We start from the raw sequence: 19,222 nt of genomic DNA, 5'->3' as shown, positions 1-19,222 counted from the left end.
GCAACAGAAACCAGTCTCTCTATTGGAAAAAACAGTTTTTTTCAGGCAAGTGAGATTAGAAGTGAAGAAACTTCTAACCACAGTCACAACAACAAATTCATCAGGAATAAAGGATTGAGGCCTGTGCACAGAAGGGCTGCAGCAAAACCTGCAGTGAAACAGTGATAAAATCAAACTTCAACTCACAGAGCCAAGGTTCACAGAATGGATTGGCTGCGTTTCTGAACAACAGGAATCATCATCCTCCCAGCATCTGGCTGGGGAAAGCAGCATTCCCTACACCACCACCAAGCTTTCCTTGGCATTTTCAATGCTCTAGCAGAGGATGGCATGTCCTAAATGTGCCAGAGGAGAGTCTTGATGGGAGTCTGCAATCCCCAGCACACACCCTCGGGCTGGGAAGGTGGGTGGCTACCTGTGATCACTTTGGTGAGGGCTAAATCAAGCTGGTCAGCCTTAACCACTGCATTTTTATAATTTTGAAGCAAGCTCTGGCCCCTGCAGAGCAGGAAAGGGCCGAGGACAGGAAATTGAGCCTCAAACAAGGAGGGATGGACACAGGAGCCTGTGCTGAGGGTCTGGAACCATCCACATGAACAGAGCCAGCAGCAAGAGGACAATGTGATAGGCACTGACACCAGAGAGAAAACAAAGAGAATGTCTTCAGAAATAACAATAAAAGTTTATCTTGATGCAGGAGGAAGAAAAGGGACCAGTGAAGGGATAGAGAATTGATGGGGCTGTCAGTGCCAGAGACAACAGCAAGGATACAGCAGCTTCCAAGAGGACTGGAAGGGATAAGAGATAAAGGATGGGAGATGAAGCCCCAACAGCCTCGATAGCAGATAAGATGCTGGGCATTTGTTTAGAGAGGACAGGATTTCAGAAATGTTGCTGAGGAAGAATTGACAAACTTAGGACACAGAAACAAAACAAAATCTCCAAGCTAACTCCAAGAAGCTGGGCTAAGGAAGGACAGAGTCACTTAAATTAATCAGTATTTCTTCTTGATGGTTATGAAACTACAGAGTCACTGCAAAAATAATTTTTTAAAAAAAAATTCCTCTGAAGTTTAGGGTTTTCAAAGAGAAAAGTAACTTCCTGAGCTCCTTTGAAAATCCAGGGCTGAGCACTGACATCCATTTGTTCTAGTTAAGGTATGCAAATATAGATGTGTTCGTGCCCAAATGCAGAACCTTTCGACGCCTGCTGCCTCCAATTAATAAATTAAACCCATTCCTGCTGGAGCTCAGCCTGTCACAGACAAGGGCTGGCTCAAGAAGCTACACAAGGAAATGAAATTTGAAAGCGTTGGTTCCTAATTCTGGAATAAATTCCGAGATAATGAAATAGCTGCCATGCTGTTCCACTTGAAATTTAATTCCAGAGCAATTCAAATGCAGTGTGCTGATTATTCTTGTCATTTTAGGGGAAAAGAAAAACCCCAAACCGAGGGGGCTTCAACTCCAACAAAACTGAAAACTGCATCTATACCCCTACCAAAAGCAGAGGAAGGGAAATATCTTTAACAATACCAATTCTTGAGTTTCCAGACACGGCAGCCGTGTACATAAATACTCCAAAATAAAACTTGTAATGTTCCAAATCCAACAGACACAAAGGCTGGAGGCACTTGGCTGCTCGAATCCACCGCAGGCACCAGCCCTGCATTAGCAGGAGCATTTTCTGATACAACCATCAAGCATCTGAAGCACCTTTGAAACAGAATTCCTGTCTCCAGCTCCTCAAGCAGAAGCCTCAGGGTGTCTGTTTTTAGAAAACTGCACTTTTAAACTCCTTAAACATTTTAATGTATGGAAAACCACACCGCAAGCGACTCCGAACCGCTTTTACCCCGAGGCTTGTAACAACATTTGACTGTGGGGAGGGGTGGGAGGAGAAGAAAAACCTCCTGTGCTGCAAAACTTTGCTGTGCGTGGCCCCAGAGCAGAGACTGTGGGCTGCAGGAGACCCCAAACCGCAGGGAGCTGTGGAGATCACTATGCCCACCACAATGGCTCCTGCCTCATCCAGGTCCCTGTCCAGCCATGAACATCTCAGCAAGGACCAGCCCTACACCTCCCTGGAAAGTTTACTCCAGTGATTAATATTTCTTTCCTTCTCTTTTATTCCTTTCTCCTCCTGCTTCTAACCACTCAGATTTTTCTGTGATCCAGGCTGTAACTGGTGCCTCTGATTCAAATCCTTACTGAGGAACAAACTTCATTTCCCCCTCTGTTACGTTGTTGGTACTACAAGGATGAACTTCTTGAGCCAGCTCCTTAAATCTTTATTCATGTGTCAAGTTCCCAAACTCTCTGATCATCCTGATATTCCTCCTCTGGCTCTCCCGTAGATTTTCCTCTCTCTTGAACAGTGGAGGAGCAAAGCTGGACACAGCATCCTGGTATGGATAGGACAGGGGGAATGGCTTTGAACTGACAGAGGAGAGGTTTGGGTGGGATTCTGGGAGGGAACTGTTCCCTGGGAGGGTGGCCAGGCCCCAGCACAGGGTGCCCAGAGCAGCTGTGGCTGCCCCTGGATCCCTGGCAGTGCCCAAGGCCAGGCTTGACAGGACTTGGAGCAGCCTGGGACAGTGGGAGGTGTCCCTGCCATGGCAGGGGTGGGGTGGGACGGTGTTGAAGGCTCCCTCTATCCCAAACCATTCTGGGATCCTACATAGATACTTTAGGCCATCCTGCTAAAAGGTTCCCTACCAAGTTACTTTTCTGAAACTAACTGGGAATAGGAGTCCCTGCTCCTTTCCTTGCTTTTACAGTGAAGCTTATCCCATTCCCAATCCTTTCTCATCACTCTGTTCCTTTAAATACATCTTTAACCCTTACAGTAGAAACGACCCTTCAAATCCTGTTCCTGTGCACCTCCCCCAAGCATCTACACCATCCCCAGACCTGCAACTGGCCTAAACCAAAACAAAATTAACAATACCTCACATCTATAATGAAAATAATAAAATAGAATTGAAAAGGGGAAGAAGGAATTTTTTTACTTTCTGGGAGATGCAAATCTTCTATCAAAGGAGTTTTATGGCAAAATTGTATGCATAGCAGTGCTTACAGAACAGATATTTCCATATGTTTTTTCCACTGGAAAGTCCTTCCAGCCTGCTTGAATTCCTCCATCCATCCTGCATTTCCTTGGAGCCAGTGATAAGCAGACCCATCTGTAAGGATCATGTTTTTCCATTTCAGCTGAGAGCTGTCTGAAGGTCGCAGCATAAATTACATTTCCTACAACAAATTTTGATGGGCTGAATCAATACCCATGATCAAGTACCCCAGGCTGGCTCCCAACAAGGACAGATCTCCATTCCTGTCAGGAATTCCTCCTGTTCTTTAAATCATGGCTATCTCCATTATTCCTCTGTCAAAATAACCCTGGGTTTGGGACAATACAACAAGACATATCCTGCAAAGGATGACATTCCTCCCCTAACTCAGTTTAATTAATTCCCCCAGGATTTTGCCACAAATGTAACAGCAAATAAAAAAACTGTAGAAAAATTACCAAATTCAAATCTATTTAAAAAAATCATTGCTCTGCTAGGGAATTATAGACTTAATTTATTTAAATGTACAACTACATTCACAGTCCTGTGATGGAATCCCAACACTACATGAAGGGCTCTGGATATTTAGGGGATTAAAAATATATGGAACAAACTCACACACTTCCACATGCCTCTAGGATGCACCACTTCAAATAATCAGGCTCAAATGTGCTTATTTTTCTAAATGGTTTTGGGTTTTCATAGCTGTGGAAGATGTATTTCAACCTCTCCATCATCCACCTGGAGTGAGGTTTTAGTTGTTCACTTTCCAGGTCATTCCTGGAGGGAATCACTCAACGTCAGGAATTTGAAATCACATTTCTGAAGAGCAGTTCCCATTTACCACTGGCTGTGGGGAAAATGCCCCGTGTACTGGCAGGTGACTGTTACAAATGACTCAAAACCCATCCATCCCCAAAACCCCAGCCATTTATTGAAATGTGGAGAAAAACTCCCCAAAAAACCCAAAAGCATCAAGAGAAAACCTGCAAACCCATACAAATAAACCCAAAAACTAAACCACCCACCCCTATCACCAAGGAATGCTTTCAACAATACCTAAATTAAGTAAATTTAACATTTTTCATTGGAAGTTTGGCCAAGTTGTGTTCAGTCCCACTGCCACTGCTCAAGAAAAAGAAATTCCCTTTTAGGAATGCCCTAAATTTTCCTCTTGTTTCTCCCTAACAACCTCGCCCTTCAAATGAGCACCTGACTTCAAGAATACAGAATATTTCTACAAAAAAACCCCACTTATTAAGTTGTTCAAGCACACATGTATAGCCCTGGATTTGATTGAAGTGTTTTCCTGAGTGTGTGTGCATCATTCCAAAATTGATTCCAAGAGCTCTGAATAATTAACCTGAAGCTGGACATGGAATTAAAGATTATGATTAAAGATCTGGCACTTCATTTATCAACAGGAGCTGGCTCCACAACTGCCTCCACATCCACATTTGCTCTCCAAAGGCTTCCTGGGGATCCCTGTCAGCCAAGGGCTTTAGAATCTATTTAACAGTGTGGAATTTATAGCACCATACCTTTCCTGGGAAGATATGGATTGATCCAGAGAACTCCAAGAAGGGATTTTTTCACAACCACAGCTGTCACATGCTCAAAAAAACTCAACACAACAGCAAGGTAAGGGCAGATATCTTGTACCATAATTCAGAGATTGGCCCAAGATATTTAAAAGCCACAGACATTACTGAAATACAATTCAAGGACAAAATCTCATCCTTAAGTCACTAAAATACGTTGGAATTTTAGGACAAGGTCTTGAGAAGATCTCATCTAACAATGGGACATGGCAAGCTGAAAGTTTAAAGGCATAAAATTATTGCTAATAGAGTGTTTCCCTGATATATCAATAATTTTATTCCAAGTGTAATTATAGTTGGAAAGACCAAATCAGTCCCTTCCATCCATCCAAGCCACCTGGGATTCCATGATCCTATGAGAACACAGAGCTGTTTTTGCAGTTTTTTTGGCATCACATTGATCCCATAGAGGAAAATCAAACAAGAGGAGAGCACTGCACAGGCTCTGGACCACACCACACCAAAAATAAACACAACCCCACCAGAAATCAGAACCCACTCCAAATCTTCTGAGTCCAACCCCACCACTCCAAAACGCTCTCCCAGCCCTTCCCTCCTTCCAGCTGGAAACCAAATCATTCTCCCCTCAAAGACAACCCCGCTCAGAGGGGCTCATTTGGCTGTGTTAATTTCTGCAGCTCCCAGCATGTGGGGGTCGGCTGGCGAGACCCCAGCAGTGTGAAAGTCCTTTTTTCCCCAGCCTGGCAGCCAAAGAAAAGGTCTGGAATGCATGAAGCTGAATTTTCAAGGTTGTTTCTTTTTTCTTCTCTATGATAGTTTCTCTCTGACCTAGAGGTCCAGCTAGTACAGAAGCCGTGGCAGTTTGCCCCCAGCCCCGGGCATCTCCCACATTATATACTCAAAACTACGTGTACCATGTCTACAGTTCCTGTACCAATGCATAAAATCTCTGTTGGACAGTGTGTCCCTACCCTAGCCCAACAGAAAAGTGTCACCATCACACCGAGACATGGAGGACAAGGAGAAGGAAGAAAAGGCTAGGGCACGCCGAGATTCCTCCATCTTGTACCCCTGAATTACATTCTAAAAAACCCCAAAATTCTACTTTTCCATCCTGTGTCAATTCCCCTATTACACTACTCGAACCCTTGCGGCTTGTAATTCCTCATATAAAGTTGTCAGCCTCTCCCACGGGCTAAAATCAAAGCCTCAGGTGTTTTTGACTTTCGTGCCAAGGTGTCCAAGCCCCCTGCCAGGGTCTCGAGTGCCCTGGACTCCGACACCAGCATCCCAGAGGTTTTAGGAAGAGCAGCTCAGGGCTCTGCTGGCAGCAGCTCTTTGTTCAAAACCCCACAATGCCAAACTCGTGTGGATGTGGAGCAGACGCTGCTGTCGCCCCAGGGCTGCACTAACCTTGCACACTTTCCTCACCCAACACATTTCAAAGACAACGGTATGAGGTTTGTGTTTTTACCTCAAGAAATAATCCACGTTTCCTTCCCTTTAGTGAGGAAAGCCCCAGGGCTCCCCTCTCAGGAGTTTAACCAGATCAAAGCAAGGGCTACTGATGCAGCAAGGGCACAGCACTTAAAATTCACAGCCTGCATTAGGAAATCGAAGCAGTTCCTAAAAATCACCCCCAAGTGCAACAGCTGCAGCTCAGGGAGTGAAAAGAGCAGCTTGAAAATTAAAGAATCAGCTGGGAGAGTATTAACTCCAAGAGGAGACAGAACAAAATATTTCAACACTGTTTTGGGTTCATACAGATGAGTTTGGGAGACCCTGTGGCTCTGCAGCCAGGCAGGACTGAGAGAACTTGGATGAGGGGAGAGGAAAAAAGCCAGGAGTGCCCATGTCAGCTCAAGAACTGAAACCATCCAAAAAAATATCTGGTCATCTGAAAAGGAGCTGTTTCCTTCCTGGAGATGTAGGTGCATATTTCAAAGATGAATTGGAGTTAAATAATTTAATTCCCAGCAGTCCCAGTTCACCATACTTGATCACTGACCATTTATTCCCCCCCAGCCAGCACAGGAACCAGAGGACTGGGAAAACATCCATGCAAGGATCAGCTTTCACCACCCTGCACTCCAAACAGTTACTCCAGAGTGAACTAAATTATTACTTACACAATAAAGTGACCTCTCCTAATTACACAAGCTCAGGGAAGCTACCCTGGAAAACCCTCAGGGCTCCTTTTCTGACTCTTGCTGCCACCCAGCTTCACCTTTCCCTCTCTTAATTCTCTTATCTATAACAAAGGGGTGAAAAAATATCATTGCCTTGAGGTGCCTTCATATGAGCTGCTGGATCAGAGCTGGGTATTGTACTGAGGGTTATTAAATAAAACTTAACAGGCCCTAACCCACTTCTCAAGAATTATTTCAGCTCACCTAGGATTTTAAAAGAAGTAATCCCAGATAAATCTCATCTCTCCTCTACTTCTGTAACATGATGTTTTTCACCTGGGTTTTTTTGGATTTTGGGATGGGGTTTTTTTTTGTTTTGTTTTTTATGTGGGTTTTTTGTTAGTTTGTGTTTGGTTTTTTGTTTTCCACTCTGAAAGCTCCGCAGTAAATCCCACCCTTCCCTTCCTGTTTTTCCTGGAGTGGAATGTCAGTTGTCTCTCAGCATTCAGAAACCAGCCTGATCTCCCAGGCTCTGTGTTCCAGAATTTGGAGTGATAAATGATTCTGCCTCACTCCCAGGAATTTCAGCAGTTTGTCTTTGGGGTTTACAGGGATGAGTGACTGAAGGAAAGAATACATTTTTCTTCCCAGCTTTGCATTGTATAAAAAGATTCTAAGATAAAAGTGGCACTGATAGCAGCAATACTTCTCAATAGAAGAGCAGCTCATAGGAATTATGCAGGAGATGATACTGTTTCCAATGAGGGTATAAATTATGTGTTAAACTCCAAGTTAAAATAATCACTTCTTCCTTTTCTTCTTCATTTTTCGATATATTAATCATTTTTCAAGAAAAAACAATAGTCTGAATTGTGGATCTAAAACAATATGATCACTGCCTGATCTACCATCTTCTATTCCACTTAGAGCTATCGATACCAAAAGGAAATATTTTCCAGATGCAGGTATCCCACTTTGTGGAGATCATTTCTCAGCCTTTAATAACCAAGGAACAACAAGTGCTCCAGGGATGAACTCCCTGACTTTGGAATATGCACCCATCCAGTAGAGGCCAGTACAGAAAAAGTTGTATTTCTGTATTCTTTCCACCAGAATCACCTTTTATGCTCTGTCCAAGATCATCCATCACCAAAACCTCACCATTTCTGTATTGATATGCAAATGTCTCATGGGCTAGACATTAAGTTATGGTCAGAGTAAAGTATCCACACTGAAATCCACATGGGGCTTTTCCCAATATTTCACTAAAGTAGGACAGATCAGTATTTTAAAAATCATCAATTCTTATTTTCCAGCAGTGCTGCAGGAGAAAAGCCCAGGCATATTCTATGTATTGTGATGGACACAGGATCCTTCCTGCTGGGATGCACAACTCGTGGAGAAAAGGTTGGGAATACAAAAGAGATGGAATTAAAGTGTCTTTATTCCAGTTTTTATGTGTAATGACAAATAACAGCTCACCCCACCACAGCACCATATTTATGGTGACATGCACTGTTCCCACTGAATATATATTGAGAGGGAAAGTCTGTGTGTCTCCCAACAAATTAAAATCTTAATTAACATCCTTTTTCAGAATTTCCTTCTCCCCACATCCTCCCAGTTAGGGTTATGAACCTGGAATTCAGAAAGTACAGGGCCAATTTGAGCACATCAGAAGCTGAATCCCAAACAAAAATCACCAATTACCCCAGCAGGCAGGCTCCCACTGTCCCACCCATGGCTGGTCATGAGAGCCAGGATTAAACAAACACACCTGACCCCACTCGAGAGGTTTCACAAGCAGGGGAAGCAGCAACTCCATAACCACATTAAATGTTAACATTTCAAAATCAGCTGCAGAAGGTTAAAGCAATAAAGTGATGGATTGCAGCTGGAGCTTTCCAGTGCACCCAATTGAGCAGGAATTTGGAATTGCCAGGGACGTGATGAAGTCTCTCATTTAAGGAATATTCTCCTGGCTCTGCAGGTCAGCAGTCCTGGAGCAGCAGCAGGAGTTGCTCTGCCAACACACATTTGATTATTTCTAATATTAAAAAACCATACTGGTCATGAATAGATCTTGATCCCTGTTTACAATTGAGGATTTGATTAAAAACCAGGATTTCCTTAATGGTCTAAGGATGATCCAATGGGGGAGATCACTGGCAGAGAGAAAATATTCCCATGTATGAAGATGCACAATGACAAGAAAAAAAAAAAAAAAAAAGGTTAAAGTAAGACCAATTGCTATTCTTACACCTTTTCAAAATCCAGCTCAAAAACTGCTCAAAAAGAGCTTCTATGATAGTCAAAGCACGATAAAATTGGAGGGGAAAATTTAAAAATTCCTAATTTTTTCTAGGCTATACAGACCTCAGATGGACAGTCCATGTGCATGGAATGGATCAGGGGATATGTGTGATGGAATGGCTTCCACCTGAAAGAATCTGAATTTAGATTAGATATCAAGAAAAAACTTCCCTGTGAGGGAGGTGAAGCCCTGGCAGAGGCTGGAAGGAGGTCAACCCTAAAGCCTCTCCCAACTCAAACCATTCCATGAGAACATGATTACCCTTTATTTTATCTAATGGTGTGATGCCATTTCAAATCTCCCACAATAAAACCCAGTAGGCAATGTTTGAACATTATTTTAGTATTAATCCCTTTAAAAACACCCCTGAAACCTTACTAATATTAATAGGAGTGTGACAGGGACAGAGAGTTGGATCGCAGCTTTTTCCTGCAGAAACTCTTTGCTTCTCTAAAATACATTGGAATTCGAAGAGATTCATCCAGCACCCTCCTAAAAGGGTAAACTGGCTTTTTCTTGTCACTCTGCCCTCCTACAAAAGCTGTATTCCCTTATTTTCTTGGGAATTTTGAACAACTAACTCTCTGAAAGGAAGTAACACTTCAGAGGAGCATCACATTTATACAAATAGGTTTGATTTCCTCTCCTTTTATCAAAATCTGGATTTTGTTAGCATTCCAGGTGATCTGGGGCTTTGCTTGTTCCTTTGTTAACTCCAGAGCTGGGGTTTTCTTCCAAGGGTGATCAAACTCCCAAAGCCTGTCAGAAGTCCCACGGATGCTGTGGATATATTTTTCAAAGGATTTGTTGATCCAGCTGCCTACAACAGAGAAAAGATGTGATGCCTTTTTGGAGCTCTTAGTGGCATCTGCAGTCGAGGGCATCCCGCTGTTCTTGTGACAAGTGTGCACAAAAACAGCCCAAACTCCAAAGTTGTCTATTGTCCCTTGATCTTCCCGTGATAGTGGAGTTTAGGATTGTCACTGAGCTGCCTTAAGCGTATCCAGCAGCAGGAAGATATAAAATATCAATGAAATTGGGTCTCTATCAAAGATTTATCTGTGTCTGAATCACCTCCGGGGGGATTGCAGGCATTTGGCCAAACTGGGAGTTGTCACACTCCTTGGAATGACACGGCGATTCCTTCACCACCTTTAAGCTGAAGGAATCACAAATATCCTCAGCTCCGAGGAGCACCAGCCACTGGCACAGGGATCAGTACTCCTTTCATCACCCATTAGCTCCTCCTAAAGGCAATTAACCAAGATTTCCTCATTTTCCCACCACAGCACCCAAAAAACGCCAGGGACAGTCAGTGCAGCCATCACTTGCTCTCAGAGGGGTTTGAATCCAAAACACAAAAAAAAGGTGTCAGTGAGAGTACAATAATTCATCAAATAGTGGTGGGGAGAACCCTGTGGAAAACATGGAGGAAGTTGGTGATGGGTCCCCAAGAGAGATCAGATTTAAACAGTGAGGTTTGAATCCCAGTTTGCTGGAATTCCCATTACTCTGTGTTATCCCTGTGGAAACTCCCAGCATAACTGTCTCGTGTTTAGAATTAAAGAGAAGATTGTGCAGGATCTTGGATAGGACAGAAGGGGATGGCTCCAAACAGGGAAAAAATTCCATGACATGAGGGTGCTGAGGCCCTGGCACAGGGTGCCCAGAGCAGCTGTGGCTGCCCCTGGATCCCTGGCAGTGCCCAAGGCCAGGCTGGACAGGATTTGGAGCACCTGGGACAGTGGAAGGTGTCCCTGCCATGGCAGGGCATGGAATTTGATGATTTTTTAGACCTCTTCCAACCCCAAATCCACTGTTCCATGACTGCACTTTCTGTGAATGGGTGTGGGTTGGCCACAAGATTTAATTTGTTTGGATTGGGTTTATTTTTTCCTCATTTTTTTTCCTTTTCTTCCCAGTGGCAACAAACACCAGCTGATCCAGAAGCACTGAGGACAGCACTGATTGCAGAGGAAGCAGCCAGAGCCGCATCCCATGGGACCAGCAAAGTCTGGGCATTCAGGAGAGGGAGTTCAACCTGCAGCACCCTCAGAAGGGGCAGTAAAACCAGCAGATCCTATTTAAGGACCTAAAATCTTGGTGGGATTGTACAAGCAGGAATTCCTCCTTGACATAAGGCAGAGCAGGTTTCTGTTGCTACTGGGGACACGGAGAGCAGGAGCTTGCCTGCTGACATTCCAAACTCTCCAAGAGCTCATTTTGTGTCTGATTCTAAGTGCAATTCTTAGAATTCTGTCATATAAATAATATAAGGTGCCACTTATGCCTCTTTGCTGCAGCTCAAGGAAGGCATTCCTGATAGTGAACACAAAATTTAATTTTGCTGATGTTTGAGAGCTGTTAGGTGTCTGTAACACCCGCATTAAATATAAGTGATATAAAAATAATAATTAAAAAAAAAAAGAAACCAGAGATTCCCTTCATGTTTTAACAGCAAACATTCCCCGGTGGCCATGCCACCCACCCAGCCAGGAGCTGTGCCACACACGTCTGCTCCCAGTTAATTGTCTGCTCCACTTTTGTCCCTTGCACCGGGGCTGCGAGCGGGTGAGCTGCCTGTCGCTGCTCGGTTCCTGAGTGTCTGCACGAATTAACCCAGCCTTGCATGGATGAGCCCAGCCCAGGCACATTCCCACTCCCAGCGTGCCATCTAGTGATGGATGGGAGCTGGGAGATTCCATCTCCTGCTTTGAGCTCTGCTTCCCTCCTCACACGCAGCCCAAAGGCACCACTGGAGCATCCAGGACAAGATTTGGTCGCTGTCTCACATCCTGACCCTATAAATAAAAGCGGCTCCCCGAGGATGTCTCCTCCAGGCAAAGCACCGGGGTTGGTAAAAATGGATGGCAGAGGCAAAAATGCGTGCAGGGAATAAAGCAACAAATCAAAAGTGAACCGTGGCAATGATTTTCTGGGAATTTCATGACAAAAGAGGCGCTGGGGGCCAGCACAGGTTTTGTCCTTTGCCCACAGCCTGTGGTGGCATGCCTGAGGAGGGATGGGAGATGGAGTCAGCAGGAAAACAAGGCTCCCAGAGGATTTAAAAATTATGTGAACAAATGCACAAATGCATTTTAATTCCCTTAGGATTGACAGTTCCCTGGAATCACGCAGAGTAGCCAGCACTTTCCATTTCTTTGCAGAAAACTGCAGCATTCCAGTGGGAACAAATGTGAGGCAACCCATCCCAAACAAACCCTGCCAGCAGCTCAGGTTAGTCTTCAGCCTAAACTCTGTTTTATTCTTGCTTATAAACAAGGATTAGCACTTGCATACAGCTTGGAATAACATCCTGGATGAGTCTGAGGAGGAACTCTAAACCAAACTGAATTTCCAAGCAACATTCCTTAAACCACGTGGACATCAACACCTCCAGCCCTATACAGCAAAAAGAAAATAATTTATTACAGCCATAAAGTTTTAATAATCTTCTAACAACAGCTTTCATTTGTTTTGTTATCAAGAGAAAATAAGAGATTTTTTTTTGTCTTGGAGCCATCTTTACACCTAAAACATTCTGCATGTCTGCCATAGAAACAGCCTGTCCTTATTAATGGTGTCATAGTAACCAACACCCAGGCAGAGGCTTATTAATACCCTCATCTCCAGAGAGAATCACCAAAAATCCCAGAAAAATCCAACCTTCCACACCAGTTAACTCCTAATTAACATTCCTGAAAAAGAGGGAACACAGGGAACAAGTTTTACTTGACTTCAAGCTGTCACAACTCCATTGCAGTGGCTGTATTTTGGAATTCTTTTCCTTAAAAATGTCAGAATTCTCTGTTTACCAGTATTACAGGACCAAGACTGCTCCAGAAATCCTCAGCTTCTGCTTTGCTGCCTGAGGATTTGTTTCTGTCCCTCTTTGTGGCGCCTGGGCACAGAAAACCAAGTCCTTGAATCATGCCAGTGCTGAGCAAACCTCTCCCATGAATGCTCATTTTTACTAAAAGTTGTTTCCCTGATTTTTCCAACAGATTTGAGACGAAGGAATGCAAAGCCCATCTTTTCTCTGTACAATTAGCCCCACTAATTATTGTGCAGGCAGGGAGGTCAAGGCCTGGGGTAGAATTATCCCCAAACAGGTTCACCCAAAGAGAACTGGGTCTCGTGCTCACATATCACAAATATTTACAACCCAACAACCTCCTGCACCACCCAATCCAGTCCCAAAATTCATTAATCCACCAGTCCCAAAACTCATTAATCCAGCAGGTTCTGGCTGAACCCCCAACACTAATTTTCTACTATTTTTAGCAGTATTGTCTGAACCTATTCACCCTGAATTTTACACCAAAGCCAGACATTCAACATTATTTTTTTATATGAAACAATAAATTGAATTTGACAAATTAATTATCAAAGGACACTTCATTAGCCAGTGTGCCTAATAAACAGCTCCTCTGAAAAGATTTGGGCCAAAACACTGTTGAAAACACAAATTCTTCTGGTTTTTAACACCTTAAAGGACACCTAATACATTGCCAAATTTACCCAGAATCTCTGTGACAAAAAAAGGGGACAAATGCTCACTAACACCAACACAAATAAGGAAAAAAAGCCATAAAAAGTATTATTTTAACCATCATGAATATGACAATCATGAACACCTCCTTCCCTACCTTCTCCAGGAGATGTGGCACTTGGGGACATGGTTGACTGGAGGGCTCAGCAATACCAGGAGAATTGTTGCACAGGAATATTTTAGAGGTCTTTTCCAGCCTAAATTATTCTGTGAAAGCAAAAGCCAAACTACTCCTCCTCCCTCTTAAATCTAAGCTTAAACCTAAACCCACCCTAACCCCACCTGGGCCTGGACTCTCCCTCTGGCCCTCACAGCCACACCAGGACTGGGTTATCCCAGCTGATTGACCTCGCCTCTTTTCTGGCAGACTGGCACAATTCCTATTGTGTTTTTGGGAACCTCACCAATGCTACAGTGAAGCCTCAGGTTTGAGCTTTTCTATTTCTCAGATTCTGTGCTGCTTTAGTGTGCAGTTCTGAGCTTCATATTATGGGACAGTGAGCTCTCCTCACAGAGCAGGGAGACAAAACAATTCCTTCTTCAGCTGGGCACCAAGGACAAATGATCCAAACCTCAGGCCCAAGAGCACAAACAACGTGGGCTGGAGAGAGAAAAACAAGCAGGATGGGACTGCATGGGCTAAAGCTGGAATGGGACAATGAACTCCAGTGTGCCAATGGAGCAGAGCTGATCACAGCGAGAGCCCCCGGGAGCGCTCGTGCATTTTGGGACCATTTGGGTTCATCTTGGGTGCAGCCCTGGCTGGGCTCTGGTGCTGCCCAAGGTGGATCCATGGAGGAGATCCTTTTCATGAATCCCTGCTTTATTCTGTGACTCTGCCCAGCCTCTGCTCTAGGGCAGCCTGCACAAGGCATCACCAGGAGCCTCTCCTGCACCAATACCCCCATTCCTCCATCAGAACCTTTTCAGAATCAGGAGATGTAAAATCGGGGTGAATCAGAACCTTTTGTGCCACTGAATCATTCTCACCTCAAAGCTTGGGTTCAGCTGCTGTAGACAGAAATGAGCAATTGTTTGTTGTCCAGCCTCCAGATTCCCTGATCAATCTGCCAGTCCCCAGTGTATCAAACTTTTAGTGTGCTCTAAAAATGAAGAACTGGTTGTGTGTGTGCATTTTAACGGGTGTTTGTCATCCCCTAGAGAACAATTATTTCAGTATTTGTCTGCTGACAGCAAAGCATTTCTTTAAACATGAACCCTCCAGAATTTAAAAGACTGGGTTGGAAGATTTCTGGTTTATATCACACAATACTTTTGCTCAAAAAACTCCACTTTTCAATCCAAAGCCTGACCCAAAGTTCCCCTAAAGTTAGAGGCTGGCAGATATGAGGATGTTGACGTGCAAATTCATTCCTCTAAGACTTGTCTCTAGCATTATTTCGCTATTGCAAAACTAAAAATTAGGTTTCCCAATGGAAAGCTCTGACAGGATCATGACTATCTGTCATTTAAAATGAAAATGTACTATTAGATTTTATTGTAGGATAGATCAAGAACTCTCAAAAGAAAGAACAGATCATCTGTGTTTAATAAATCCCTGGGGAGGAGCTTCCCAGAGCAGTGTGGGTGCCTGCTGCCTCCCTAGATTTGGCGTCCTTTTAAATCCTCGTTGGACCCAAATTCCAGCCTAGATCTGAAAAGGTTTGAGGCTCAGCGTGGTTATTAAAACACTGCATTGTTTCATAATTCCTATATACTTTTAATAATTTACTCAAAGAGATTTTTTACTGCAATATTTTTGTATCCTCTTCAGCTTCAGATGCTCCACTTACCCTTCATATGTTCATGTGCTTTTAAGCAAATTTCTCTATAAAACATTAATGTATCATCTTGTAGCCATACTCTACAGGCCAGAATGAAAGTCAATTTTGATTTAATGTGATCACCATTTTTTTTTCCCCCTTCAAGAACCATTTTTTAAATTCGACTTCTTGACTGCCAGGATATTTCCAAGCTGCTGAGATCCTGTGTGAAAAATCCCAGGTCAATAACACCATCAAACCCACATCCCCTGCTCCAGCTTTCCAGTAATTATCTCTATTTGGAGTAGTGAAAAATTCACTCTGCATCTTTTGCATTTTCTGTCAGGTCTTCACCTGCTTTTTTTTTTTTTCCTATTTATTTATCAAATATAATTTGGAGGAGTTTTTTGTTGATTTGTCTGGTTCTTAATTTGCTAACTCAGGCTGAGTAGCAGCTTAACCACTCCACTTTTAATTTTCTATCTGTATCCTCCTGCCCACCCGAGCTGCTGGAATTTAAGTGAAGAAATAACTTCCAGGCAGCCAACATCTCAGTCTTCCACGGAACTTTATTTTTCCTAATCACCTCTAATGTCTCATGGGCCATTACTTCTCCTGCTCTACACAACGGGCTCTGAGCAGGCAATTAGCTCATGGTGAAACCTGCAGCAATTAAGAGCAGCAGCCATCTGCAGCCAGGTGGCTGTGGCCACACGTGGATTTTGGGGACAGCACCACCCAAGGAGAGCTCGGCAGAATTTGGAACAGCATTTTTCCTTTCTCAGTGGAGATCTGAAGTCTGGATGCTCTAATGAACCTCGTTATTTGGATGAGAGGAGCAGATCGTGCCCGGGGAATATTCTGGATGTTGGAAAGGAGAAAAGCTTTGAAATCACCAAGGTGGAGCAACCTGGTCTGGTGGAAGTGTCCTTGCCCTTGCAGGGGTTTGGAACTGGATGAATTTTTCTTTCCCAACCATTCCATGATTCTGAGATGGAATTGTAAAAGCAAATAGCCCCAAAATGCTGAGTTTTGGATGAGTCCACCGGGAGCAGAAACGGAGCAGGACGGTTTTTCTCTTTGCAGGAAGCAAAGATCAGTCGGCAAGGCTGGGATCTATAGAAGGGAATTTTACCAGATATTTTTAAAGCCAGGAGATTCCTCGCTTTTCAGACAAAAGGAAACCTGAACAAGAAAACCATGGGAAAGAGCAGGTTGTGGGATATTTGGTGAACCATTAATTATACCTAGTTCCACTAATTGATCCCACTGAAGAAATCCACCTTGACAATAATAACCTTTCAGTTGTCAGAAATAAATTTCAAAATGCACCTAAATATATTTTTCTTTGCAGCTTCAAACAACACAGGGAGGAGCTGAGGACAAAGGAAAAATCAAGCAAATAAAATTCCTCTCTCTGAGAAAAAGTGTCTTTCAAAATATCCCCCTTGATTTTCTTCTAATTAAGCCACAATTAGAATAGTCACTGTGACAACAATAGAATTATTTTTATTGCTACTTAAAATTGTGTATGACAATTTTATTTTCAATGGAGAAGAAAGGAAAAGTGGAGAATTCAGCCCAGGGCAGTATTTCCAGCTGTACTTTCCCATCTTTGGGAAGCAGAGAGAAAAGTGACATCCCTGCAGAGCTCAGGGTGGAAGAGAGATGTGTGGAGTGTCTTTATTTGCTTGGAAAATGTTCCAAAGTTGTGTGACCAAGGCTCTGAGCAGCCTGGCCCAACTCTGAAGTGAAATCTGACTTTGTTTCAGTCCTGGCCTGAGCAGAAGGTTTGGCCAGATGTTCTTCAGAGGTGCCTTCAGCAGAAGTTTTCTAGCATCATGGAGCAGTTACAGCATCAGTGTTTAAGCTATTAATGGCTTTTGTTGATTTTATTGAATTAAATCAGTGTTACTATGATGGAATGAGATTGTTTAGCTGAATAAACTAAAAGCCAGAGTTCAGGCTCCTCTTCTCTTCTCTCCTCTCCTCGTTTCTGTTTTGATGCAGCCCCAGCATTTTCAGAAGAGGAAACACCAGTAAGTCAAAGATTACCAGAGCCCTTACAACCTTTCCCCAAAAGGACTACATCAAAATATAAACTGTGCCTGTGCCAAGGAAATGTTAATGAGTGGGATCTGGAAAGTTTAAATATAAATACATATAATTACAGCTTGCTGCTGACAAGAAATTGCGACTTTCTTCCTCTAAAACACTAAACTGAAATAAAAGCAGATATTCAGTCCTGCAATCACAATAGGACCTGGAGACCTGTGATTGTATCAACCAGAAATAAGTTCAATCAGTTTTGTATTCCTTCCTTCTAGATGAATGCATAGACATTAGTCAGAATTGTGCTGGGAAAACTGGAATTTCATAATTGCACTGAAAAATCACTTCATTTCCACTGCAAACATCTAAGCTCAAAATCAAAGAATAAAAAGAAACCCTTAAAAAATGAGCACAAATAATTAATCTCTGTTTTCATTCATAGGCAGGACTGAAAAACTGTTTGGGAAAGGAATTATTTAAATGTTCTAGATTATATTTGATTGGAAGGGGAAAATTCATTTCTTCCCCTGAAGGGAAAAAACTAATATGTTCCAAAGTGCAGTAAAAACAGAGCCATTCTGAGCTGTCATTTGCAATTAAAAAGAGAAAATATTTAATGGGAGCTGGTGAATACTTTGCAATGGCAAAATTGCTTTTAGTCCTTAGAAAATTCTCCTTTTATTAGAATTTCCACAGTCTTTGTGTTGCATGTAAAGTGAACACTGGGAAATAAAGATGAACTGGCTCAAGTAGAGTTTGAAGATGCTGGAATTTAGCAGCAAGGAATGGATTTTCCAGAGCAGCTGTGGCTGCCCCTGGATCCCTGGAAGTGTCCAAGGCCAGGTTGGATGGGGCTTGGAGCAACCTGGGACAGTGGAAGGTGTCCCTGCCATGGCAGGGGGTGGTTATTTATTCAGATTCTGGTAGTTTTTTTCTGCTTAAAATGTATAATTAATGATTTTTTTAAATTTCTACAGCTTCTATATTTGTGTCCTCACAACAGCCTCACGAACTTCAACTGAGCACACAAGTGTAGGAGGGAAACAAGGCATGAAAAGGGGAGAAAAAACCCATGAACCTACTTAAAATTTGAGTAAATCTTAATGAGGGATGAAAACCTGAATGCATTTCACAACCTCTGTTCACCAGAATATGAACGAGTTCATCAAAAAACATGAAACCAGGTGAAACAAATCCCACTCTGCCTGTAGGGCAGTGATGGATCTATAGAGTTTTTTTCCCCTAAAGGGGTGGCCAACATGGAAACCCACCAATATTTATTCATTTTTTAAATTTGTCTCTCTTCTTTTCCATTTTGGTAACACCATAAATCTTTGTCAATCCCCTTTATTGAACTCCCCATGTCCTGATTAACAATCTAATGGTTCTGAGAGATGAAACTCATTAATTTTGATTATAGGCCCTTAAAGCAGGCACTAACTCTTCCTTTAATTCTGATGGAATTGCCTTCATGAAGCAAAGGTGGCTGAAAACCGAGGCCACCACAGTGCAAGATGCTCATGCTCGGGGTGGTTGTAGTAACTCCCTACTCCTGCTGCTACTCAGAGCAGTAACTCCTCACTCTGCTGCTTTTCAGAGTAGGAATTCCTGATTTCTGCTGCTTTCCAGAGCAGGAATTCCTCATTTCTGCTGCTTTCCAGAGCAGGAATTCCCAGCTCCTGCTGCTTTCCAGAGCAGGAATTCCTCATTTCTGCTGCTCTTCAGAGCAAGAATTCCTCATTTCTGCTGCTCTTCAGAGCAGGAATTCCCCATTTCTGCT

General features: G+C 43.0%; 1 long non-coding RNA gene across 2 annotated transcripts in view; it reads right to left on the bottom strand.

The window, feature by feature from the left end:
• Positions 1 to 13,833, bottom strand: part of LOC137479549 (uncharacterized) — an 87,015-nt gene extending 73,182 nt beyond the window's left edge. For both annotated transcript variants that reach the window (XR_011002330.1, XR_011002331.1), the window contains exon 1: positions 13,725 to 13,833. This is a non-coding gene — a long non-coding RNA (uncharacterized lncRNA). The remainder of the gene's footprint in view (positions 1 to 13,724) is intronic.
• Positions 13,834 to 19,222: the final 5,389 nt, after the last annotated feature.

The sequence above is a fragment of the Anomalospiza imberbis genome, chromosome 10 (assembly GCF_031753505.1).
Source record: "Anomalospiza imberbis isolate Cuckoo-Finch-1a 21T00152 chromosome 10, ASM3175350v1, whole genome shotgun sequence".
NCBI classification, from domain to species: Eukaryota; Metazoa; Chordata; class Aves; order Passeriformes; family Viduidae; genus Anomalospiza; species Anomalospiza imberbis.
Note: the sequence above shows the minus strand (reverse complement) of the source record. Positions and strands in the feature narration are given on the sequence as shown.